We start from the raw sequence: 26,469 nt of genomic DNA on the forward strand, positions 1-26,469 counted from the left end.
CCGGAATGAGTATTATATCCGCGTCTGCTGCTTGCATGGTAGCATCAGCATCTGCTATTTCAGTAGCTAATCTAATTGCCTCTCTTTCTCCATCACTGTCTCCCATTTTACTGACAGGATGGTATTATTTTTATTTGCAGATCAGGTTTTTTATGGAAACAGAGATTAGATGCACAATATTCTGGAACTGTTTTATCCTTCAACGTTGACTAGACCAAAAACCATACATAGGAGTTCCCTCCTGCGAGGTTTTGGAGGATATAATAACCTTTCACCCACTCCAGACGTCTTTGGAGTATTTGGAAAAAGGGGTCTGAGTGAGAAAGCACGACTGAGTTACTCTAAATGTCTTACGTTAGTTTTATCGCCCTTTCCAAACACGTTGGGCGCCATGTAGTGTAGCTCCTATTTTCCCAATAGGCTCTGCGCATTGGAATAGTACCTACAGCAGTAAAGGCCTAGGCCAGACGTTAACTAGGTCTACTACTGTCGATACTAGACTTAATTTTTGGGTTTGCCAGCTAAGCTCAGAGTTCGCTAGAAACTTTCTCGAATGTTCAAGGAAGGATTAACTTCCCTGATTAGACAAGAAGGGATTTAGTTTCTGACAACCATAGAACATGACAACTTTGCTCTCCCCTAATCAAGAGTCAATCTCAAGAGTCGTGTGAGCACAAGGCAATTATTTTACTCAGTCAGTACGTGCATTCTTAGTCTCATCAGAATGTAGAGAAAAGGAAGAGACGGGCGTGTTCAATAAAAGATGTTATTTATTGATCAGTCTCTTTTCTCGTACAAGAGAAATGGATCGATATTATTGCGATACTTATAGTTAAGTAAAGTGCATACATTAGAAGCAATAGTATAAAATAATACTGTAAAAACATTGATATGGTTTCTGAGCCATATGATGTTTAAAATGATTAAAATATATTTACGTACACATATACATTTGACTAAACGTACTCAACTGGTGTTTCTAAATACGCCTACCCCGTGTACCTGACCTAAGTCTAATACGTGGGCGGGAATAGAAAGTTACAGTTTAAGTTAAGTTTGTTTTTGCCAAGTGAATAACTAAAGAATTCTCTAGGAGGGGTTATTCAGTTCTGTACCTGGAATTTAGGATGAATGAGGAATGGTATCTCTTTCTCTGCTCTCGATATTTCAGGCTGCCTGCGAGGGCTGCCCAGAAGCGCCGGTGCTGGGTCTCTCGGCTTGAGATAGCAGCGCGTCTCTCAGCGCGTCAGGAAGGCGGGGCTGCTGCCTGCGGGGTCTGCTTCGGCTCTCTGCTTCGGCAAGTATGGCTGCTCCGTCTTGTCACCACGCGTGTGTTTTGCATAGGGCAAGGTCGGCAATATTTATACCTTAAAGGTGCCGGGATTGACGTAAGGATGGACATAGGTACGTCAATAAAGATGTCATACGACTTGCTCGTTAGCACATTCTTTACTAAAGTTCTCTGTGAAATCAAAACAATGGCCGCACGGATTATCCAGGTTGTCATAGGTTTGATTTGTTATGAGAACGTCGTATGCCTTATCAGGGGCTGGAGGAATATCGCTTGTCTAATTAGATCTCAAGCGTTATGACCTAATCAGATAACACGTTCCTGTGCCGTAGTGTGACTGCGTCAGATAACGGTATCTGCATCATGGGGGATTTCTTGCCTCATGGGCTGACTGTTAGTTAACTAGCTAGTAAGTTTAAACCAGAATAGGGGGATCGATTCAGAACCTATAGAAATACACGACAGGGGGCTGGGGGGGCGGGGAGGGCTGATAGCATCCTGTCTACCTCAACATCAGTTTCTGGAAAGCTGTTCCCTTTCCCTGCCAAGGCTCCAAATAGTGTGGTGTGACAAAAGATTGGTGTCCTGTTCCTTGTGTGTATGCTGGAGACCGCTCTTTGAAATGTAAGTGGGGCAGGGAACAGCTGGTCCCACCCATCCTGCAAACACAGCCCATCCTTCAAACATTTCCCCTTGTCTCACTGTCTGGGAGGAATACACAAAGGCCAACTGCTAAGCTATTCAGTCATGTGACCCATGGCACAGGTATCAAATGGTTAGAACAAGTAAATGCCAACTTTCTAACTGCAGCATTTTCTGAATTGTGAGTTATAAATCAGACTTTGCTATTGAAGCAAACTTTTAATTACAATTCACTTGAGTCTAAACTTCTGTTCCCAATCAAAAGTTGCCACTAAATAAATCTAATAAGGTAACCCAATGTCATCCAATGGACGAGATCGTTCTTACTGTGGTGAAAAATTAATTTAGGAGTCTCTCTACAAGGAAGTGTAAAACTTAAGAACACATGCCTTACTTTTTAAACAATGCACCCTGTTCCATGAGCTGTTTAGGGTGTACCTTAAGTGTTACATTGGTTTTAATAAGGAAGGTTTAGGCCCAGCAAAAGGTTTATTTTGCCTTTTCGAATTGGCGGTTTTAAAACGAATACAGCCCGGCAGAGACAGGCCAGAGACATGTTTTACTGCTTAAGTATGTGCACTTAAGTGGGTTGCACAATGGGAAACATAGTACTGATTGAATGAGCTTTCCGCACGCGCCTCTGTCCAATACACCCATGGACGCTTCAGTGCACACTGCTCATTTCGGAGCCTGTTGGCATTTACTGGAATTGCCTCTGGGGTGTGTCGCGTATGAGAAGCATACCTCCGATTGGGCATGCCAGGCTGTTGTTGCCAAGCTTCTAAAGGGGAAGAGCGAGTAAGTAGAACTCTTCACTGAGTATTGCTTCCTCAGCGTGGTCAGGGTGATTGATTGGTGTATCTGTTCTCGGTGCGTCCCCGGTGGCTGGCTGAGTGGCCAGAACATGTTTGTCTTTGTAAGACACCAGTGCTGGCCTGGTTCACTGCACAAATATTCCATTAGGTTTCGTAACACTAGTGAGAGAGCCTGCCTTAAGTTTCATTCATAAAACAAGCACGGTGAACACGCTAATTAAAAACAGATGGTGCATGGGGTGAGAGCGGAAGGAACAAGAGGGGCGAACATGCCAATTAGAAACAGATGGCACCCCTGCTCGTAACCGCAGACATAGGCTGAAACATTTTCTGGGACAGGTGGGACATGCAACTGCCTTTGCCCAATTGTGTGCTGCCTTTTTTAGAAAGACGCATGCAAAGACCAATAGGACAAAGACTGGGGAAGAAAAAAAAAAAAACACACGCACTTGTGAAAAATCCAGAGCGATTCCAGGAAGTTGTTTTCCTAGAGCAGCGTACACGCGCTGCGCTAGGCTTGACCTAAAAAATGAAAACCACGGAGCTGAAAAAAATAACCCCACAGTAGTGAAATTTATATGCGCCTGAGAAGGAGACGTTATACTCAGCACTGTGCTGCCACACTCACATATAGGACTGATTGGAATCTTAATATTGGAGATACTCATTGTATATGCAGTCACCTTCTCAAGTCTATCCAATGATATTTTTGCCGATGTACTTTCTGGCTGTGGACAAATAAAATTCCACACAGACTAGGGAAATTTCTGGGAAACATTTGACATTTGGGGGTATAACAAGTTAATTTACAAGATCAGGAGGAAATCTATCCTTTTAATTAAGGTTCTACAACCTTCGTTCTTGAGGAGAAAAACATTTTTAACTTGTACATGACGCTCCTCGACCACAAGAAATATAAGCCTTGAGAAAGTTACATTTCAGTAACAAAACATGTTGGCTGCCGGTTTCATTTCTTTAGGATCCAAGTACAGAAGAACCTTCAACAATAATTGTTGCATCATGTACTATCAAAAAGCATTGTACAGATAATTGTGCGAAACAAGATATTAAAATAAATATCAAAGGAATTTCACGATGTAGACGTTCTCTTTATATGGCTAAATATTGGTGTTGTTCACATGAGCAATTGGCAGTCAAAACAAATTTATGTGCAGAACAGAACCATATCTTGCTGAATGAGACTTCAGATCTACCATCCAAACCCATGTAGATGGTGGTAGGGCCCTGCTGCCCAGAATCTGACATTTTCATTACTCCAACGAAGTGTCCTGCATACAATGATATGCTCACATTCTCTACACCAGATGTGCCTGAAGTTGTACCTCTATACCAGTATCAACTACAAACTCTTAACCACAACCATCCTCCTACCTAGTAAAAAAGCTCACCATCTCAGGAGGCCACACAAAGCCATTGTGTAGCCAGTTCCTAAATCAAGTAGTGCCACAAGGAAGACACCAAGAGACAAACCTTCCAACTATGCACCAAGGATCTGGAACAATATTATCCACAAATGCAATTTGCTTCTCCACCTTAACTATTTCTGAAACAAACCAACACTTCAAGTGTTCAAGGCATATCTTCAGCGGACAACACTTAAGATCTATACATTGCTTGAATAGATTGTGCTGCACTTACCGAACTGAGTGTTTTCCTCTAAGTAACTAGAGGATACATTCTACAACCTGCCCCCACCCCCCAAACAAAGTATTGCTTACCTTTCAACAAAAAATGCTGGACACCAGTTCTTAGTTATCATAACGTTATACACACAAGTATACTTCTACCAATATTGATGAAGGCTACTACTGCCAACTACAAGGCTATAGTGTGCCTGGCAGTAGATAACTAAATGACTTTCCTTTTTACTTGCAACCTTGGTGAAAGGCAACATACTAGTTCTCTCATGTATAGTTGTGTCAGTCCCCCATAACTGAGGCCTTAGCCCGTCCTATGCTTTGGGATATACTACTGGTTTGAAGTGGGTGTTACCCCTAGAAGGTGTCATTTTGAGACAACTTGCACATGAATCTCCCAGATAGCCAATCATCCTGTAGCCTGCTCTCCATGGCGGATGTGTCATGTTAACAGCACTACTATAGCACACAAATACCAACTAGTCTCTTGGCGCTTACTTGAAGGTTGTACCAACATGTTACTGCCAGGCTTGTTTGAATAACAAAAAGTTTTCAGGTTCTTCTGAAAGAAAGGAGGGCAATGTCATGCCCTCAAGCCTTCGGGCAATCCATTCCAGAACTGTGATATCAGAACAGAAAAAGACTGAGCGTCCATGGTTGCCTTACTAAAACGTAGGCAGGTCAACAATATTGCCTCCGAGGAGTGTAAACAGCGACCGGGCACACAGTGCCTCAGACGCTCCTCAATATAAACTGGCACAGTACTATGCAATGTCTTTATTTTTTTTAAATTTATTTTAGGAAATTTGTTAAGCACACAAATACCCGAGGGTGTCTCGGCGCCGAGTGTCCACTATGCTTATCCATGAAATAATTACTGTTTGAAGAGCCAAGTCTTTATCTGTTTGCGGAAAGAGAGAAGGGAAGTACAGGCTTTGATTTGGCTTGGGAGACTATTCCAGAGTTTGGTAGTGGTCACTATAAAGGATCTGTCGCCCCAAGAAACCTTCTTAGTCCTTGGGACCTGTACGAGACCGGCAGTAGAAGAGCGGAGGGATCTAATAGGATTGTAAGGGCAGAATGCATCTTTTAAGAAAGCAGGTCCTAGAGAGTGAATTGCCTTACACGCAATGCAGAGTGCTTTAAATTTAGTTCTTTTCTTTACTGGCAACCAATGAAGCTGTTCAATGGTGCCGGAAATGGGGGGATACTTGGGGGTCGCCGTGATCAGTCTGGCCGCGGCATTCTGTACCAGCTGTAGTTTTTTGATGACTCCTTTCTGAGCATTGACTAAGAGCGCGTTACAGTAATCAATGCGAGATATCACTAATGCACTGACCAGAGTTCTGGCCATGCTCATGGGAAGATAAGGGAGGAGTTTTTTTATCATTCTCATGGTGTAAAATGAGGATGATACCACCGTATTGACATGGTGCATAAAAGTAAGTTTGGCGTCCAGTATGACTCCCAGATTTCTTACCTTAGCCACTGGGGAAGGAGGTGGTCCAAGGGTAGCCGGCCACCAGGTGGGGGACCAGACTGGGGAGAGATTACCAAACACCATCCCCTCCGTTTTATCAGAGTAAAGCTTCAAGCAATTTGTGGACATCCAGTCGCTTATTGCTAGCATTCCCAGATTAAAATTAGAAGCCACTTCATCTCCGTTTTTGTTAATAGCCAGGACAATCTGGGTATCATCAGCGTAGGATGTTATCGCCAGGTGATGGGATTTAATGACCCTCGCCAAGTCCGACACATAGATGTTAAATAGTGTCAGACTTAGCGAAGATCCCTGGGGGACACCACAAGGGAGAGTAAAAGGTGGTGAGGTGAAGTTACCAAAGGCGACCGATTGTACTCGGTCAGTAAGAAAAGAGGAAATAAGATCCTTCACACCATTTGTGATCCCTGCCGCTGAGACACGGTCGATCAGGATGGAGTGATCGACCGTGTCAAATGCGGCAGACAGGTCCAGCAAAATAAGCACTGCCGATCCTCCACCATCGAGTGTCATCCTGATTTCATCTGTGGCTTTAATAAGCGCGGTTTCTGTTCCGTGTCCCTTCCGGAAACCAAATTGTGAGTTATCCAGACAGTTGTTCTGGTCTATATAATCTGAGATTTGGATATTCATAATCTTTTCCACAATTTTGGCGGGGAGAGGGAGACAGGCTATAGGTCGATAGTTAGCGACTATAAAGGGGTCTAAAGAACTCTTCTTGATGAGAGGTTTAATAGTTGCTTTCTTCCAGATGGAAGGAAAGATATTAGAGGAAAACATGACATTAAATATTTCCGTAAGTTTTGGACCTATGATATCAGGAACATTTTTAAGAATGGACGGGGGACATGGATCTTCAGGCGAGCCGGAGTTGGTGGTACATAGTAGATGGGATACCAACTCTGACGGAACCTCAGTAAAGTTCTGAAAGGAGGGATGAAGAGTTGAGTCAGGCGGGGTAGGACCTGACCAAGCCAAGAACTTATGAACCTTAGGGGTGGAAGATGAGTGTCCAATACTGGTTGTGTGAGCCTTGAATTGAGTAAAGATGTCAGTCACTTTCCTTTGAAAGTGATCCGCCAAGGAATCACAGAGCTCTTGAGTAGCTATGATTGGGGTAGTAGTCGCCTGACCAGAGAGACGCGCGACTACCTGAAAGAGTTGTTTCGTCGAGTCATGTGCAAGATTAATTTCGGTACTGTAAAATTTGCTTTTTTCCATAATGATAAGTTGTTTATATTTAGACATCATAACTTGGTAGCAAGATTTTTGATCTGGGTCGTAGTCACGTCTTCATCTGCGTTCCTGACGTCTACATTTTTGCTTTTCTTGTCGGAGGACATAATTGTACCAAGGTGCAGATTTAGAAGCCCTATTGATAGATTGTTTCTTTAGAGGGACTGTCATATTGACTGTGTTCTGAATCCAGTTGGTGTAGTTATTAGCTCCCAACTCAGGATCAGTCACAGTGGGTGGCAGAGAGGTTAGTAATGATGACTGAGATGCAGAAATATCAATGCTTTTCCAAGCTCTAAATTGATTGATGGATAAGGAATTTTTAGTTGGGGGGGGGGGGAGAGTGTTTTAGCGAGAAGTCGAAGAAAATAGCCGAATGGTCAGTCCAAGTGAGGGGGAGAACATCTCTCATCCGGAGTGATGTATTGCTAGAAAAAAGACCGTCCAGAAGGTGGCCCGCAGTGTGGGTAGGACCAGAAACTAGTTGCGGTAGTCCTATTGCTTCCAATTCGGATAGAAGAGCTGCAGTATCAGGATTGTCCAGCGTCTCTAGGTGGAAGTTAAAATCACCCAGAATGGTGTACTGGTTCTCGCCCGCTAATGGTTCTAATAAAATTGGCAGATTAGCGAGGAATACACTACGAGGTCCTGGGGGACGATAGATAAGCGTACCCTTAAAAGGAGAAGCATGGGGAATGGAAATTGTAAAAGCAATTGCTTCACAGCTTATGGTGGGGACAGTCTCCATTCGAACTATTAGATTGCTCCGATATATAATAGCCAGGCCACCTCCTTTTTAGGATGTGGTCTGTCTAGTCTAATGTTCGCGAATCCTTCAGGAGTTGCAGTGACAAAGTCAGGTCCACAAGAAAGATCACCCCAAGTTTCGGTTATAAAAAGGAGATCGAGATTGCGGTCCTCAATAAGACTTAAAATTTCATATTTATACTTGGGCAGGGAACGTGCGTTTATTAATGCTGCCAAGCAAGGTTTGGACAGTATTTTCTTCCTGCAAATGGTACTTGTTGGTAAGCGACGATAGTTGTTAGTAACAAAGGAGCAGCTAGGACAAACATAAGGAAGGGAGTATGGCTGATTAGCAAGTTCAAGGCGAGGGCAGAGGGAAGGTGAGATATTTAATGAGGGAAGGTACTCTGAGTCATAAGGCAAGGTTATCTCAGGGCCATGTCTAGAGGAACAGGCAGGGGGGGTGGCCCTAGGCTCGGTCCAGGCACGTACGGGCGCAGACGGGCTTGCCTTAGGCACGCCTTCGGCGCGCTGACGGCGTGCCCGCTGCTGTCGACCCTTAAACATAGCCCTCCGTTTAATTGGCAACCCGTAACGTTGTCGCAACAGCAGGGTGTCAAGTGCCCATCTCGGCAAATTGAGCAGCAATCTTGCTGCATTGTTCAGTCACCTGGAGCATGCCCAGCAGCTTATTGGGGAGGCTAATATACTGGGCATTCTCATAATCCAGTTTTGGAAATAATTGCCCCCACCACTACTGTACGCATGGTTGAGAATGAGAGGATTGGAACCAGTTTCCAGAGCAGTCTCAGGAGCCCTGTGCATCTCCCACACTGTTGCCACCTGCTTTGACAGACAGATTTTTCTTCAGCTTAATGCCCAGGCTTTTTACTGCTAGCATGGTGCCAGGGGAGGAACCAAACTCCAGAAACTATCCATCTAGGTATACCCTTTGTAGTACTTGCCAGCACTTCGGTGTTGTCTGGATTGATCTTCAAAACGTTAGCGGTCATCTCGTTCACAGTGAACAACAGGTTAACCCCAAGCCCTGGACACATGGCTACCCATCTGCACCCTCTGAACAATTGTTCACAAACGAGTAGATTCACCAAAGAGAAGATCCCAAGATCCCACAAGCCATTAACTGGTGTATGACAATTGATGGCCCACCGTATCAAATGTTGCAATAAGGTCCAGCAAAATCAACGCAGAGGCTCTATTCCTATCTGCTGCCAACCTAAGTTTGTCTAGTACAGTGAGCATCACCAGCGATTTACTATGATGGGCCCGAAAGCCTGATGGGTGAGGATGAAGCAGTTTCTGGTCATCCACAAATTTTGTGAGGATCTTAGTCACATGGCGCTCCAGAATGTTTGCCAAAAATGGCAGCAGGGATACTGGGCGGTAGATTTTTAAGTAATTTAGGTCCACCTTCAGCAAAGTGAACCATCACCCTATTAAATCTCAATGGAACTTCAGACGTCAAAGTGGCATTTAGAAGAGACAAGAGCTCACTCGCTATAACTGGTAAAGCTGCTTTGAACACCTCTGGTGGGCAGGGCTCCTCTGCCAAACCAGATTTAACAGCCGCCACAAAGGCGGCCTAAGTCCAAATACAGTAACGAGACAGCAGATAACTGCAAGCCCTGGTAAGGAGACATCAGCCGGTGCTAACGGGTAGGAACACAGGGTTTTCCTTAGATCATTTTAAAATTTCTCAATCTTATTCAAATAGAATTCCTGCATTCGATTACAATCCTCTGGATTTACCACTGGGGCCAGATCTTTGATCTATCATAGCTCTTTCAACACCTTGAAGATCTCCTTTTGTGGGTGACCAGCTTCCATGATCCTTGAATCATAGAAGGCTGCTTTAGTGCCACAATCACTCTCACATATAGCTTGCTTGTTCCCCTGTCAAGTTTCCAATCCACAAAGCTGGTATTTCCTGGTGGGTGATAAGGTAGAATGCCTCTGCCAGCAATTGTGAGTTAAAAGGGCAACTTAGCTCAGTCAAATTCACTTCTAACGCCATGCCCCTTTCATGTATGTATTTATTCATAACCCAGTGTTTCACAAACTGTGGGTCACGAGCCACTGGTGGGTTGCCAGCTGATTTCTGGTGCGTCGTGAAATTGCAATAAATAAAGATGTCTTCATATTTGATATTAATCTTGTGGCATTTGCTGTGCTTCAAAGACAGAAGTCAAACGTCAGGCTGTCATCTGACTACTGCTGCTTATCCTTTTTAACATGAGGATTGGTGCTTGCTTTTTTCTTATTTGTAAAGTGAGAGGATTTTTTTTTACGAACTATGTGATACTCTTTCTGGGGTGTAAGGAAGGTAAAATGAAAGGCTGTCTGTTGTAATTTTTTGTGACAAAACAATCTAAAAACCTGTAAATTAACTTCGCATATTTCAGAATATATTAGCACTTAGGAAGGAACGAATGAAGCACATTTTAATTGTGAAATGTGATGGAAACAAAGATAATAGAATGAAAATGAATAAATATTCACAGAAAACAGATTTACACATCTGCATTTGTATGCAATAGTCTTATCAGTAAGACTTCTATGCAAATTCAGTGGCCATTTTAATGAAAAATGTACTGTCTGTAAATGGCAGTGCGCTGCAGCAGTGCTTTAGTAACAGAATTGTGATCACGTGCTCCAAAATAACCATACAGCAGACAGAATATACCCTTTACCACTCTGCTGCTAAATATATTTGCTGCACTTTTTGTCAAGATGGGATTTATTTACAATCCCTAGGACTTCAGTGATGCACCATTGATGCCAGCACACCCACTCTGAAAATTGTTCCAGTACTACTGGCGCAAAGTGCTGAATTGTGTACCAAAATCCAGTTTTATAACGGACCACTGCAAGTATTGTCAAGCAAAACTCCGGGTGAACCCTCCAGTATTTTTACTTCACAAAGCCACTGCAACAAGGAATGTGCTCACTATAAGGGATCATATACAATCATTCCGCTGGTGAATGACTAACAAATTGAGAAATGTGGATGTGGCCGAATTGCCAGAACTACCGACTTTGAATCTTGGTAACTAAGTTCAAGTCCTAGTGTTGTCTCAGGGAAAAATCACTAAATCTTCCGTGCTTACAATAAATTGAATCTGAACTTATGTAATTTGGTGCTCAAGTAAGGCACTTCAGCACACTGGGCCGTGTTTGCGCAGTGCAGAACTAATATATATATATATATATATATTAGTCCAAAATGCACCACTAGGCCTCATTTTAAACACAAATTGAGACGAGACCTTACCCCATACTCTGCTGCAGAAGGGGATTTTCAAATTGACTAAATTCACTAGTATCAACATCAAGATTTTTCAACAGCTTTTTTTGCAAACAGGTGCAACAAGCCAGCACCCCATTGTGAAAAGTGTTCCATACATAATGCAGTTCACAGTCTGCCACTTTTATAGGCAGGTCAATATCTTGGCCACAGTCCAATAAAGACCTATCGAAGGCCATGCATTTGCTATTTATAGTCAATTGCTATTAGAGATGAAAACAAAAAAGAAAGTATTTTTATTTGGCAATTCACAGCCTTTTGAAGACCTGTGTATTAGTAAAATAAAATAGCCCCCACCTCATGACCGTAAAAGGGTCGTGGATCGAAAGTTTGTGAAGCACTGCCATAAACCCATACCAATCTAAGACCACTCAAACAGTATATATAATGATTAATGTTAAACTGTATTTTTATGTTGCATAAATACTTATTAATCAAATCCAATATATATATATATATATATATATATATATATATATATATATATATATATATACACACATCATAATTTAAAATGACAATTCAATTCATATGGCTCACATTTTCTTAATTGAAATCAAGCGATGCTTTGTATTAATCCTCAAAAGAGGGAGCCAACAATTGGACAGCATTACATCGAGCCAACCGCATTTCTTATTACAGACAACAAATATTCTATAATTATGCATAAGGATGGATTTAGCAAAAGATGAGTGACGTCCTTGAGTGTTAAACTACTACTAGTGAGGTGAAACATTTACCGAGAGAGTCTTTACACATGGAAAAATGACAAAAAATTAAGTTAGTCACAAAATGTGGCAAATTACACCACATAATTTGCTTTTTCTTGTAGTGCAAAATCAATCCTTCTGCCTAATTCGGTCTTCCACTGCTGCATATTTCCAAGCCAGAAGTATAGAGTTGCCTTAAACAGTCCTTGATTAAATAGGGTTATTGACAACTAGCATTCTAACATTCATCTAAAATTGATACATTGTAACAGCAATTTCAGGTTGAAAAGCCTGTTTTTAGATTAGTTTGCAACGTGGTTGGCTCGGTCCAAATTGGAGTCAATAGAAATTCCTAGACTGTAAATGGGTTTTGCTTGGTAGGGGAAATCTCCTACAATGGCATGCTAGTGGAGGTCTTCAATACTGATTTTGAGAGAAGTTCAGTCTTGCAAGGATGCATTTGCAGATAATTTGCTGACGTCCACCAGTGAGTTGCTGCAAGGCTGCCAGCCAGAAGTTTATCAGTTTCGATGTTATGTATTTCGTTAGGAGACATTACAAAAATAATTTGCTGTCTGCATACCTAAATAGAAATTCATAACTGTCGGAGGAGGTGTGCCAAATAATGGAATTAAATATCTAAAAGAGTAGGGGAATAAAAGCCATGCGGTTCATCATTACAGATGGTTTTCGGAGCAGAATAATATGATGTCATGGATACCACCCGTTTCCTGCCTGCTAAAAAGAACTTAAGCTATTGCACAACTATTCCTTTGCTGCCAATGGAGGTAATCTATATGTTAAAATGCCACAGCTAATAGTGTCGAATGGAACCTAGCGATCAAGAACCACTAAGGCTCCTGGGCCTCTAGCATCCATCATTCTTAGGAGATAGCCCAGGACTGAGACAACTCATTCGGTACTACAGCCTGGACAAAATCCTGCTTATTGATGGTCATAATGTTTTACACAATTCTTAATCTGGAAAAAAATCTTTCAAGTAATTTGAGCAGGGTGAAAACATTGACTGGAAACTACCATGGGCCACTAGGTCCAATTGGGGGAAGTTTTCAAAAGTGTTTGAATATTTTTTATACTATTAAAATCTTTGTTTTCATCACACTTTAGAAATACAAACAAAATATGCAAAGGTCGGATGACTGCTTTTCAGCAAGTAGGTTTCAAGATTTTTCCAAGAACAGGAAGAGATTCACCAAACCTCATGGATTATGATCAGTGCAAGTAGTATTTGTCTGACAAACATCTCAGATACAGGAGGCAGACTCTGCAGGATCAGGGTGATACGGTCAGATTCGGAGATAAGATTCAACTTTTCTAGCAAAGAGATGAGTGCCTAGGAAGGATCCTGACCAGGGAGGCGCATAATGGTTTCTCATTCAATACTCTGCCTAATTTTTTTGATCTTGTCAAGGGGAAAAAAGTAGAAAGCTGCTCCCATAAATTGGGAGAGAGCATTAAGTAAGTGTTCTAAGGACCTTGGTCCTCGAGCTCTAACTATTTTAAACATTTCTAAGTTATATTAGGTTAATTTGATAAGCACACATGAAAATAGTTCATATTTGCAAGCTTTAATTTGTTGCTTAAGATTTCTGGCAAAGTTTTACTTTTAACTCAGTAGCATACTTCTTTTGCCATCTCCTGTCAACTCTGCGGAGTTCCAATTTATTTTTGACAAGTTACTCTGTAAACCGTAGGTTCGTTTTCCTGCAGCTGGGGTCAGACAACATTTTTATGGGTAATGTTTGATCTAATGTTTGCAGCATTGCATCGTTGATTGTATGGAGTAGATTGGTGGGATTGAGAGTTTTGATTTGCTAGAATTTAAGGTTCAGTTTAATGCAAAGTTTGTTTCTAAAGTCTTTGGCTGAGAAATCTTTCCATGAGCGACGCTTGAAGATGCCTTCTGAAGATTTTAGTTGACAAACAAAAATGGCAAAATAATTGTTTTATCCAATTGACAACAAGGTGATGTTTAAATTGCCAATCTATTTACTATTAAACTAAAAAAGTGTTTGATAAAAATAAATTCTCATTCACAATGTTGTTTTACTTTTGATCCCTTTAGATCCCATTGTTGTTGTGTTATGTTAGGTAATCTTGTACAGCGCGAATCACCGTGGGGCATCTCGGCGCTTAACTCAGAGTCACACCTGGTGGGCGAACAACTAGGCAAAAGGACGTCTTAGTACAGAAGAGCCTTAAGATGCTTCCTAAAAGCTCGGTAGGATGTCATTTCTCGTAGCGCCATTGGAAGACTGTTCCAATATTTAGGGACCAGGTAGAAAAAGGCCATACCCCCGATCTACGACGTTTAATTCGAGGTACATGGAGTAGTAGCAGTGTGCTGGATCTCAACGGGCGGATTGGTACATGTTTTTTCAATTTCTTTTGAAGGTATATTGGGCCTTGTCCCTGGAGCGCGATGAAAGTCAGGCAATAGACTTTAAAAAAAGATCTTTGTTTAACTGGTAGCCAATGCAGAGTTCTCAGCAGTGGCAACGAAGGGGAACTCGCCGGTTGGTTCAGGCCCAGCCTGGCTGCCGTATTCTGGATAACCTGCAGTTTATTCCTGTAAGTTACTCCAACCTCGGCCAGTAGGGCATTCCCATAGTCTAAACGGATAATGATGGTGGCTTGAGTCAGTGTTCTACGATGTTCCATGGGAATAAAGGGGAGAATTTTTCGCAGCAGTCTTAACCTAAAATAACAGACCCCGGAGATCGAGGTTATGTGATCTTGCATTGAAAGGGCGTGGTTCAGCTTGATGCCGAGGTTGCTGACACTCTGTTTTGGCGTGGGAGGGGGGCCAAATTGCGTCGGCCCCTAACCCTCGGACCAGGCTGCTGCCTCCTTCCCCAGCAACATGACTTCAGTCTTACTCGGGTTCAGCTGTACGCAGTTGTTGGCCATCCAATTTGATATCTCCAGCATACCTGTGCTAAACCTGAGTCTGTCAGCCTCCGGGTTAGGGCCGATGTTGAACAGCAACTGGGTGTCATCGGCGTACGACACCGTTTCGAACCCCAGGGCTTCAACCGCCTTAGCCAGTGGTGCCATATAGATGTTAAAAAGGACGCCCTTGTCTAATGATGTTTTTTTAGACGGATAGGAAACCATGGTGACCGTTTGGTATCTGTCCGTTAGAAAATTCTGCAGCCATTTAAGAGCTAAGCCCTGAATGCCGGCAGAGCTTACCCTCTCCGCGAGCCTAGCATTAGAGATGATATGAAAGGCCATGGAGAGGTCAAGAAGGACCAGATAGCTGAACCACCGGCATCCATGGTCATCCTCAGGGAGTCTGTGACAGTCAGAATGGCCGTTTCTGTGCTGAAGCCCCGACGGAACCCAGATTGAGAGGGGTCCAAAATGCTGTTAGCTTCCAAATAACTATTCAGCTGCTGGTTTATGAAGCTTTCCAGCATTTTTCCTAAGAGAGGGAGCAGAGAAATGGGGCAGTAATTGGCTAGATACTGAGGATTGGCTGAGGGCTTTTTTAAGATGGGGCGGACAAATGCTTCCTTCCAAGGGGCTGGGATAACACCTCCCAAAATTGAGAGATTAAAATTTTTGGGGATGGTGGGGGCCAAAGTATTGGACAAGAGTAACAATCTTGGGGGGGCAGGGATCTGCCGGGCAGCCTCATTTGGCGGTCTCCAAGGTTCTTTGGGTCTCTATTAACGAGATCGGCATGAAGCATTCCAAGGAGCAGTCTGTCTGGGTGTTGAGGCCACCTGAACTACAATCAAGAGGTAAGTTTCCCCGGTCATGGATTGAAAAATTGGCATAGATTGTCAATTTTATGCTGGAAAAAACCCGGCCAATGAATCACATAAATCTTGCGAATCGATGGGAGATTGCTCACAGGCAGTCAGGGCAGCAAAGTCTTTGACAATGTCGAATAGCGCTTTTGAGGAATTATTCGCACTTTCTATTTGCTTTACAATATACTGACATCTGGCTGCCTTTAAATTATGATGGTAAACTGTCAGCGCGGATTTGAAAAGAATTTTCGACTGCGGGGATTTACTCCGTCGCCACTGTCTTTCCAGCCTTTTGCAGGAAGATTTTTCCTGCTTCAGTTTGGTGGAGTACCATTGGGCTGACCGTCTAAAACAGGTAGGTTTGGCCGTTCTGTTTGCTGGAACAATTAAATCCAGAACCTTAACCAATCCCTCCCCAAAAACCGTCAGTGCATTTAATACATCCTGATCTCCTGGAAGGGGCAGCGACTGAAACTCAGCCTCAAATACCCTAGGGGTCAGCTTGCTCCATATTGCTGCTGTATTGATTGACCACTCCCCGCAGGCTGACCTAGAGGCGTCTGCAAGCTAGAAGGAGACGTGAACTTGATCATCGCATGGTCAGTCCAAGTGAGGGGCCAGGGAGAATCAAGCTTAAGTAAGTCTATATTCGTAAAGATTAAATCCAGAGTATGACCTCCACTATGCGTGGATCCTTGGACTCTCTGTGAGAGCCCCAGCTGCTCCATATCCGTGAAGAGCTTATTCTCCTCCGGTGAGGAGTACAGTTCCCCATGAAAATTGAAGTCGCCCAGCAGCAGAAATTTATTGGATGCGAGGGCGTATTTAGGTCCATGAGCCTGTCCGCAAAGTCAGCCTTCGAGCCAGGAGGCCGGTATAATAAGGCTCCTGTCCAGCTTTCTGAGGGTGAGAATTTTACTTTGAAAATACCCACTACCATGCTTTCATCAATTTGTGAGTTGACCCAAGAAATATTAATATGGTTTTTAAAAACAATGGCAATACCCCCACCCAATTTCCCCACCCTATCCAGGTGAATGATTTTATAATTGTCAGGAATGGCTATATTGATCATCGGGAAATTGGTGGGGTTCAGCCATGTTTCCGTAAGAAAGCAGATTTCAGGAGAGTATGAATTAATCAGGTCCCATATTTCAAAAGAGTGTCTGGCTAAGGAGCGGACATTACAGAGAATATAGGTCAGGTCTTCAGAAGGAGAGGTACTCGAAGGGCAGATTGAGGAGACGTGGCTAATGTTTTGGTTGCCCTGAAAAGTGCAGTGTTTACATGCCACAGGCCCTTCTAGTTGATCAGGAAAGCTAATGGGGCAGAACAACATGGCGGCAAGGGCGACCGTGGCTTTTTTCCGAATATTGTGAAGCTCAACGGAGGAATAGACTATCAAATTGGGGGGGGGGGGGGGGGGGGGGGGGGAGGGGGAGTCAGGGGTAGTCTGGCCAGGGGGTCGTGGCCTCTGGGCTCGGACAGGTGCAGACGGGCTTACCTCTAGCGCACCTCCGGCGTGCCCACGGCGCGCCCGCTGCTCGCGTCCGCTGCGCGGAGACCTGCCCATATACCTTTAAGCAGCTGCAGGGCGCGTCAGAGGGCTAAGCCGCGGCCCCAGCTTCCCACCTACGAGGTGGCCGTGGAGTATGCCGGCGGCCACTCTGCGCGGGTGAAACGATTCCACACCTAGTCGGCGGAGCAAGGCAAGAGATTGCTAATCTCAGGTAGGCTAATCTCAGGTAGGCTTTCTTAAAAATAAACACAAGAGTCAAAATGCCAAAACAAACAAAGGATTTTAAGAACAGCAGCAAACTGAGGGTCCTAGCTCCCGGCTTTCCGCCTCAGGAGCAACTGAGTAGGGCAAGCGTAGCGAATACTGCTTCCTTTAGGCAACCGCAGGGCGTGTCAGAGGGTTAAGCCCTCAAAATAAATCTTGTGGGTATTGTATTCGCTTCTATGCATTTTTCTAGAGAACCTAATTATTACCTTGCTCAACCCTATGTTGATCAAGTATGTCAAACGTTTAGGCTATAGCGCCGCAGCAGAACCAAGTCAATTTAAAAACAATGCTTGGATCTACAAGCATTTCATTCTTGTGGAGCTCTTTCTATAACAACTACGTTTAGGTGGCAAATGTTTTGGGAGTCACCAGCGTGGCTGAGAGAGCAGTCATACCTCATACTGTGCACGGTCCACAGACTAAAGCATGATCTTGTGGACAGAACTGCAGAATTATTTTTCAGTTTGAGAATCTGTAAGAAAACCACATTAATTGTAGGCTATTCCTGATGTTTTACAAAAGGCCTTTATCCTGTCTGGCTACTAGGGCATCTGATCTGGGTCATCAATTGTCTCTGAATTCAAACACATCCAGGTTACTAGCATCCAATGATGTACTGTGGGGAGTTGTAGATTTGTTATTCTTAAGTTCTCTTGTATTTCCTTGCTTATCTAAAAAGCTTTATGTCATTAGAATGTGATGTAATAAGAATGCATTAGGTCACTGTACTCCTATCTAGTTTCCTGAATGTGAATGTCATTCTTTGCCTCTCTGCCTGCTGAGGCTGTCGTGGGTCTCTGCAACTGAAATAAATGTTCCTCAACTTTGATACCTACCGGAGTCTCCTTCTCATTAATTTATTGAGACACTCTACATGTACTCAAATACAGCACTATACCAAGGAACCATATAACAGAGACCCACAAACTGTGCTGTAAATATGGATGTATTAATTGGCAAAGGACTTCAGGTTAAATAGGCTAAGTGAAATATTTCCAAACTTGTCCTAATCCATAAAATGTCAAGTGTCCCAGGGACAAATGTACGACCATAGCATTTTGCGACTCGCAAATTGCAACAAATTGCAAGTCGCAATTTGGCAGTCACAAAATAGTATGTACAACAGTGTTTGAGACACTAAGCAATTACCAATGGGGTCGCAAATTGCATGCCTCATGAATATTAATGAGGCTGTCGCAATTTGCAACCCCATTGGGAATGGCTAGCACTCACAGGGATGGTGGCCTGCTGGAGTCAGCAGAACTCCATGTCTGGGACTGCTTTTAAATAAAGCAGTTTTTTTTGTTTAATGCAGTCAGTTTTCCTTAACCCCTTGCCCGTGGCCGGAATTCCGCTCCTGTGCTGGACATTCCAATCGCGGGCGTGGTCATGACGGCCCCCAGTCGTCATCAGCACACGAGCACTGTGTGCCATGACGGCTGGGGGCCGTCATCAGCATGGAAGGGGTTAAAGGAAAACAGGATGCATTTAAAAAATAAAAAATGTAACTATTTTATTTTTTAAGTGCAGCCAGTGGGACCACTGCCTGCAAAAAATGTGTGCATGCATTTCCAAAGGTGAAGGGGTCCCCTGGGCACCCCTTTCCGCTTGCAAGTGCTTTACCACCCTTTGGGGATTGGTGGTAAACTGCGAGTGTTTAGCAACCGCAATTGCGGTCGTAAAACATTCTTGCATAGCTTTTGCAGATTGCTACAAGGAAGCGAACGCCCCTGATTGCGAGTCGCTAAACCCTATTTTGCGAGTCGCAAATTGTTTGCAACTCGCAAAATAGGTTTGGTAAATGGGCCACACGGTTTTTGCGGCCGCAAACGGGCCTAAAACCCCTTTATGACCGCAAAAACCGGTCATACATCTTGCCCCTAATGTTAAATTCCCTGTTCACGAGTGTCCATCTCTTATAAGCACTAAGATTTTTTTCTGCAAGCTTCATTTAAATCTCTCGAAGATACTCAAGGAGCATGAATCTGTTAAGATTTAAAATACAAGGGCAATATTAACCTGGGAGAGAACGTCTTGCTCAGAGTAGGCTGGACAAGTTATAAGGAATATTGTCGAATGGTGCCACCTCCCGGCAAAAAAGCCCATTTCCTGATCATGTGTTACTGCCTTTTTATTTTCTTATGTCTCTACCTTTCATTTCCCCTCATTTTCGCATGAGATGGCCATAACTTGGCCTAATGGTAATGTTATCAGAATTAGATATTTGAGTGGGTTAACATAGTTATATTTTTTCTGGAGGGAAAACAGCATATTTTTGCTCGGGTTGAAATTATAAGTCATGTAGAAACACGGAGCTAAAACCAGAAGCACCAAGAAACCGTCTCCATGACTCACTTGTCAGAAAAAACACAGCCTACTTCACCTTATCCAGCTGTGTCTTCTGAGGGATGGTCTGATGGGTGATGGAGACCGAAAAAAAAGAGTGTGTCTAATGTAATTGCATGCCAAAGATTTTGACCACATTAGTAATGGCTGGAAGATAGCAATTGGATTTTAGTTCGATGGCTGAGTTGGGTCCAACATTTTTAAATGCTGGTTCGAATCATTCTCTAAATATTGGACATAACCTTATTTGTTAGTCTGTGTACTCCTAATGTGAACGTTCTTACAATTCTTTAACCCTGCAGCATTGACAATTACAAAGCAAGTGCATCAAATAGGGTTTTTTAACTGCTACTTACAACACTTTTCCAACCCTGGAGCGCTACATTCAAGATGACTTGTAGCGAAAAGAGCATACCAATGTTTACATTATACCTAAAAAAAAAAAAAGTAGTGAAGTCAGAGTATTTTGCTAGAACAGCTGTTCATAGGTACTACACGAGGGCTGTTCCTTTTTATAGTGTTTTATTGTTCTTATACTTTTATTACATACATTTGTGTATTGTTGCTTACTTCATGGTGGCATGTATCAATCATCCTGTATGATGCGGATTATTTCATGGTGGTACATTCCACCCTTTTATGATCTTAAACCAAATAAAAGTACATTTAGCACTCACATCACTTGTAAAGGACTATCCTGTCACATAGCCTTGCTGTAAGAGCCAAGTTCTTTCAGTAGTAGTATAGAGACCATAAACTACATAGGAGCACTGCAAATTACGCAGACTCTGGTTAGCACAGAAGCCATCTCACTGTTGCACAACCAATATATAAGCACTACTGTTCACTATTACAACACTGGATTAGGTATGGTGATGGTGTGTTTCAGGATGGTGACAATGGTATTCTATAGCCTGAAATATGAATCTAGCTTCCTCGCAGACAAAAGGTTCACTGTCAAAAAAGCTTTTATTGATCATTGCATTACTGCTGACTGCCTGGCTCAGTGAACTAAATACTCACTGCAGTGGTTTGACCGTCACTATTTTCAATAACGTCAAGGAAGACTTCGCCCTTCATCCTTCTGAGGTCAACAAACTGAGTACCTTAAATTGAGTAGCAACAAAATTCAGGTTTACAGTGCTTGGCAAGTGCAGAGATGCAGTAAGTTATTTGATTGGTCATCATATTTCTTCATTCGGCTGAATAATAGCAACAAAAGCACATAAATACCGTCAAAAACGTTCTATAACAAACAGTCAAATAGTTGCATAACTTAAAAAGTCATACAGATTTCATTAACCAATTATAAAATCTGAATACAGAGATAAGCAGTACAGAAGTCGTCCATGAGAGCCCAGATTGAAAACCATCAAACTGAAGAGTCCTACCTCTTCCTTGTAGCCAGAGAACAATGGATAAAGTTTACAACTGCTGTACAGATATGCACACTTCTGAACTGATTTAAGACGAATGCCAACTGGTGTTGTCTTATATTTAGAGAGTGCAGTATTGGGATCAAAAACATTTTCTGATACTATAGTATAGACTGCAAAAAAACAAAGTTCACAGTGCCTTGCGCAGAGACATTGTCACAAGGACAGATGGAAGAGTGTAAGTAACCAAGAGACCTGTCTGAGGAATGCACTAAAAAGGATTATTAAAATGCAATTGAGTAAGATCAAATATATGTTCAGTACTTAAAATATTCTTTAAATAAAAAACTCGAGACCCGGTATCTGCTTAATAAGACCATACTACGTTTCAGACTGCAACTTTTCAAAGTCGACCAAACAGCTTCTCACTTGCCTCTGGAGCAATGGGTCTGTAACCAGACTTAGATAACGTGTTTCAATGAGCCCTGGATTAAGGTAAAGCTTGGGGAGACCTAAAGAATTTAGTGCACTTTTCACATAAGTAACCTGGTATGACTTAGGTATTTTCCAAGGAGAGTCAATGTGAAAAAATCTCCCTCGAAAAGCCTACTTCTGGGTTGACCCAGATCCTTGGCCATAACAGTAGGGAACAAAGTTTAATACGGTCTTCCAAATGGCTTCACATGTACATTATAAATGCTAAAAAATCTCCTTTTTTGCCCCAATGTGTGCGCGAGATTAAACACCGATTCTAGTGCTCTCTGAAAGTGATTGACCCGGGTATTAAGTAAATATGCCTAGCTTTGCAGCACCAAGGGAAGACCCAATTATCTAAAATTTGGTACTTGGCTAGATCAATCTAGATTAAAGTTTTTAGCTTTGTTATTTTTTTGGCCCAACTTTCATAATAAAAGACTTTCTAAAACTAGTTCTAAGGCCTGGATCACACATAAAAGTGAAAAAGGTATCCAGAAGCAGTTGAAGAACATGTGCTGTTATGGAAATTAAAACCACGTCATGCAGAACAGGTACTGCACGAGTTCCCACAGGTGGCAAGTCCCTTTCCAACTGGTACAAGTAGTTTTCCTGGCCATTTACGTAAATTATAAAAAGCTGCGGGCCCATCTCACAAACTTAAACTCATAGGAGGGTCATCTTTCATGCTCTACAGTAAAAGGAATACATTTGTACCCCCAAAAGCTTAAGAACCATATTCTAGTTGTAATCATTGTTTGTGGAAACAAATGTGGTTTGTTAGGTACAGATGCTGGGCAGCTGAAGGTCAATGGGCCACTTTCTTAAGAAAATAAAATCCCTGAAAATGTGCAAATGTACACTCATAGGTTTACACCTACATTTGAAGTATATTTAATGAGTATTGGGGAATTAATGTAAGGTGTACTCTGGGGAAGCTACAACAGTTCTCACGCATAAGAATTCACACAAATGCGTACATGTGAATTTATACAGATCTACATGCTTAGCAAAAGTGCATTTGATCTACTTAATTCTAAGTGGAATATAGCAGTACTCCGAGTAAAAGATTACCATACTACCTGTGAATTTGGGGTGGGTTCCAACCCATCCCAAACTCTAGAATGCATCTAGAGTAGTAATGACCTTGAAAATATCAAGACGTAGAATATTGGGGGCATGTGCCTACTTTTAAGGAGGCATCCTGGTCTTAGAATACCCATTCGTTCCCCTTTCCTCAAACCAGGAGCCAATTTACCCCAAGTGTTTAAGAGTGTAAAATCAAATTCTGTGAATCCCGTTAACACAAACTAGCATTTGTAGACTAAACCATTTTAACACCTGAACAAAATGTAATGTGCAAATAAGCCTGCAATAATCTTGCACATGTGGTCTTCTCTAGATTTTGTTAGGAAATGCTGTCTTTGATAGAAACGCAGATGATTGGATTAAAAACAAAAGTTGACCGCATGAAATAACTCCACAGAAACGTCACCATCTCTTGCTCCAACCCACTGGACCATAAACTTAAAAAACACAATCTCAGAGTGGACATCCCGGTGGAGTAGCCAGCAAAGTGGGTTATGGTCATAAGAAGCTGCTCAGAGAGGCCTGTTTACTGAAAACCATAAAGTGTACGCCTGTCCCTGGGCAAATGTAGCGCTTTATAAATCAATGTAACAAAAAGTCACTTCTTCGTCCAATACACTTAATTAAGCTCTGAGTTCCATAACACGACAACACCTGGGTGGGCATCACGCACTTACAACATTTGTTCAACACAAATAAAATTGCCCTTTCTGCCCACGTAGGCGAACCCTTCAGCGCACCGCACGGGGGCAGTAAACCCTATAGAAATGTTGCAATACAAAACACCATCGATGCATTTCCAAACCCACAGCTGCTGCCGGCATTACCTCCACAACAGGAGCGCACTGGGGACATTTCTTTGCAGCTCAAATTCGACCAACTAGCACAAAACAAACTAGCATTGAAGGGGGAAAGACCGAAGGCGTTTGGTCAACATTTAAAGTTATTCAAACTTAGTAATTGACGCCTTGCAGAGAGAATGTATTGAATGTACCAGCAGCGTCAAAGAATTCAAGCATGCCGATTGACCATATAGTTGAACCCAGCATTACTAGGAACCAGAAGATAAGGATACATTATGTGTATTACTTAGTTTACATTCCAACTTAAAATTATTTCTTTAGCATACATTTCAGACACGCCACTCTTTCCTGTTCAGGGGTGAGGCGACCACTTCCAAACGACATTACCACAGGGATGATGCGGTTGTGAGAGGCCTCCAAGTCATCGGGGACACAATTGTCCAGTCCTCGGTTTTACGTTACCATCATTATGGATGTTGTAGTTTTGCTTCCTTTCTACTTCTCCAACAGAAGAAAACAAACCCAGGACTGGAGCTTGCGGCCCCGATTACCTGGCGTCTGGAGGAACCTTAAATGTTTCTCCACTTCGGTCACTTTCTTAATTTTTTATGCTAATGGTCGAAAATGTGCGAGTCGAATTCATCTATAAGATGAGCGCAAAAAAGTGTTAATTTAAAGACAGTAATAAAGAGATAGAAAGAGGAGGCGGTTGGTAGAGCTGGGCACCTGGAAGTTGGGACACACTACAAACGAGCAAGGGCGGTAGGAATTCCATTCTTCAATGCACACCTATAAATAAACATCCCTAAGATTACCCTTCGCACTCCTCGCTCATTCATTCTTCCAAGTTACATCTTGATACTGCTGAAAATACCTTTAAACCAACTGACCAACACTTCCAGCACGATTCACCGCCCCCTCGTGGGAGCCAAACTGCTGCTCATATCCAGCGGGTGCCTGTGCGCGGCAGGCGTCCAAAACTACAAACGTGCACCGAGGACGTTCGTCGACCCCTTCCTCTTTCTATGGCCGGCTAACAAGTAGAGCTCAAGGCCGGCACCCCCTTTATCGCCTAGGCAGCCAAGGAATGTGACTAGAGGAGTCTGTGGGAGGAACGGTGCATTCTGGGGCCTCGGCCAGTCCAACCTCAAGTCCCTTCAGCTGCGAGCCAATCAAGAGTTGACGAAGGTGGACACCCTTGCAGGCGAGAGAGACGTCAGGTTGTCTCCTGTCACATGTAAGTGGTTTACCCAGGTGTAGGTTTCTTTGCATTCTGGGACTTGTAGTCTATCCATTACATTTAACAAGCATTTGCACTGCAATTGTCTGGCATTTTTTAAAGTTAGAGCTGTTGGTGTTGAAAATGACCATGCGTTTGACTTTTTTTTTTTTTTTGCAGTTGAGTAATTATAAAAGTAAAAAACATTGTCATTTTTAACACCAAACGCTCTAACTTTAACAAATGAGAGATCTATTGCATTGCAAATAACCACTACTTGTTGGCTATGATTGTGGGCAGACCGGGTCGTGGTGGCTGTGCGATGGACGACACTTGGTGGCATTTCGTTGGAAACCATTGCAGTTTGCTAGCATTAGGATGTAAGTCGGAAAGTGTTAGACCTGGCACCATTGGTGTGGGTCTCCCTTCCATTTTTGCTGTTGCCTCATGTGTTTTTCTGGTAATAGATGCTTTGGGCACTGTGCCACTGCTGTCCAGTGCCACAGTGCAAGTGCTCCCTACTGTAAATTGATGTATTGATTAGTGGTTCCATGATTGGATATTTGGTCTACTTGTCAGACCCTAGTACAGTGCACTGAATGTGCCCAGGGCATGTAAATCCAAATGCTGCTAGTGGGCTTGCAGCACTGGTTGTGCCACCCACAGAAGCGGCCTTGTAAAACATGTTTAAGGTCTGCCATTGCAGAGCCTGCGTGCAGTCTGGTACTGTCATGCTGACTGGGCAAGTGCAACCACTTGCCAGTCCCTGATGTGTGTGGCATGTCCTAATAGTGAATTACAGCCATTTTCGTTTTTCACTATGGCAAGGCTACCTGTTCTCCATAGGCTAGAATGGGCTGCTGGATTGTTACATGTTTATAATCCTAGCAGACTCACAGAACATGGTAGACATTCGAGTTTAGTATGCCTGGTCTCAGAATAATGAAATACATCTTTTAGCAAAGTTTATTTTAATATTCTGTGTTTGCAAATACCACTTTTAGAAAGTAAGTATTTGTTTACATAACCATTTGAGCCCGCCTCTGCTAGGTTGTGTATTCCTTGTCTGGGTTTGTGTGTGACAGGACTGGGGAATTCCAGGAGACAGGCTGGGGCAGCCCGGTGGTGAATAGGAGATCTGCATCTAAGATGGGAGGGAGGAGTTACACCTGGGACCTGAATAGGGCTGGGCCTTCCCTCTACAATGCCGGCTCCACCCCCTGTGGTGTGTCTGATGTCTCTACCGTGCACACTGAAAGAAGAGAAGGAAGACTGTCAACAAAGTGCTCCTGGACTGTACTTGACTTCAACAATGCTGGCTCCACCTCCTGTGGGGCGTCTGATGTGCCAACCAGAGACTCCCAATTCTAACAGAAAGTATTAGTTACTTGGGCAGTGGGTGTATGATGAACAGTTTTAGATTGCAGAATTATAAATGGAAGGTTGGCAGCAGGGTGGTGCTGGCAGGGCCGGCTCTAGCACTGGTGGCACCTGATGTGACAGTCTTTTTCAGCACTCCCTCCTCCCATGACCTCCTTGGATTCCCTCACTGCAACCCTCCAAAAGTGTCCCTTGTCTCTCCATAGCCCCTCTCTCACCTGCATTTCTTTTCTTTTAAAGCACTAGTAAAGGCTGATTTACTAATCCACTCAGCTATCCACATAAAATA

General features: G+C 43.0%; 1 protein-coding gene across 4 annotated transcripts in view; it reads right to left on the minus strand.

The window, feature by feature from the left end:
- The window catches only part of LOC144826600 (uncharacterized), a 497,905-nt gene extending 473,154 nt beyond the window's left edge, over window positions 1-24,751 (minus strand). For 2 of the 4 annotated variants that reach the window (XM_078685107.1, XM_078685106.1), the window contains exon 1: window positions 24,472-24,751. The gene's annotated coding sequence lies outside the window, so the exon portion shown is untranslated. Of the gene's footprint in view, window positions 1-24,455 lie in introns of all 4 variants that reach the window. The other 2 variants (XM_078685105.1, XM_078685104.1) reach the window with 1 other exon arrangement.
- Between the last annotated feature and the right edge of the window lie 1,718 nt (window positions 24,752-26,469).

This window comes from Lissotriton helveticus, chromosome 3_2 (assembly GCF_964261635.1).
Source record: "Lissotriton helveticus chromosome 3_2, aLisHel1.1, whole genome shotgun sequence".
In the NCBI taxonomy this organism is placed as follows: domain Eukaryota; kingdom Metazoa; phylum Chordata; class Amphibia; order Caudata; family Salamandridae; genus Lissotriton; species Lissotriton helveticus.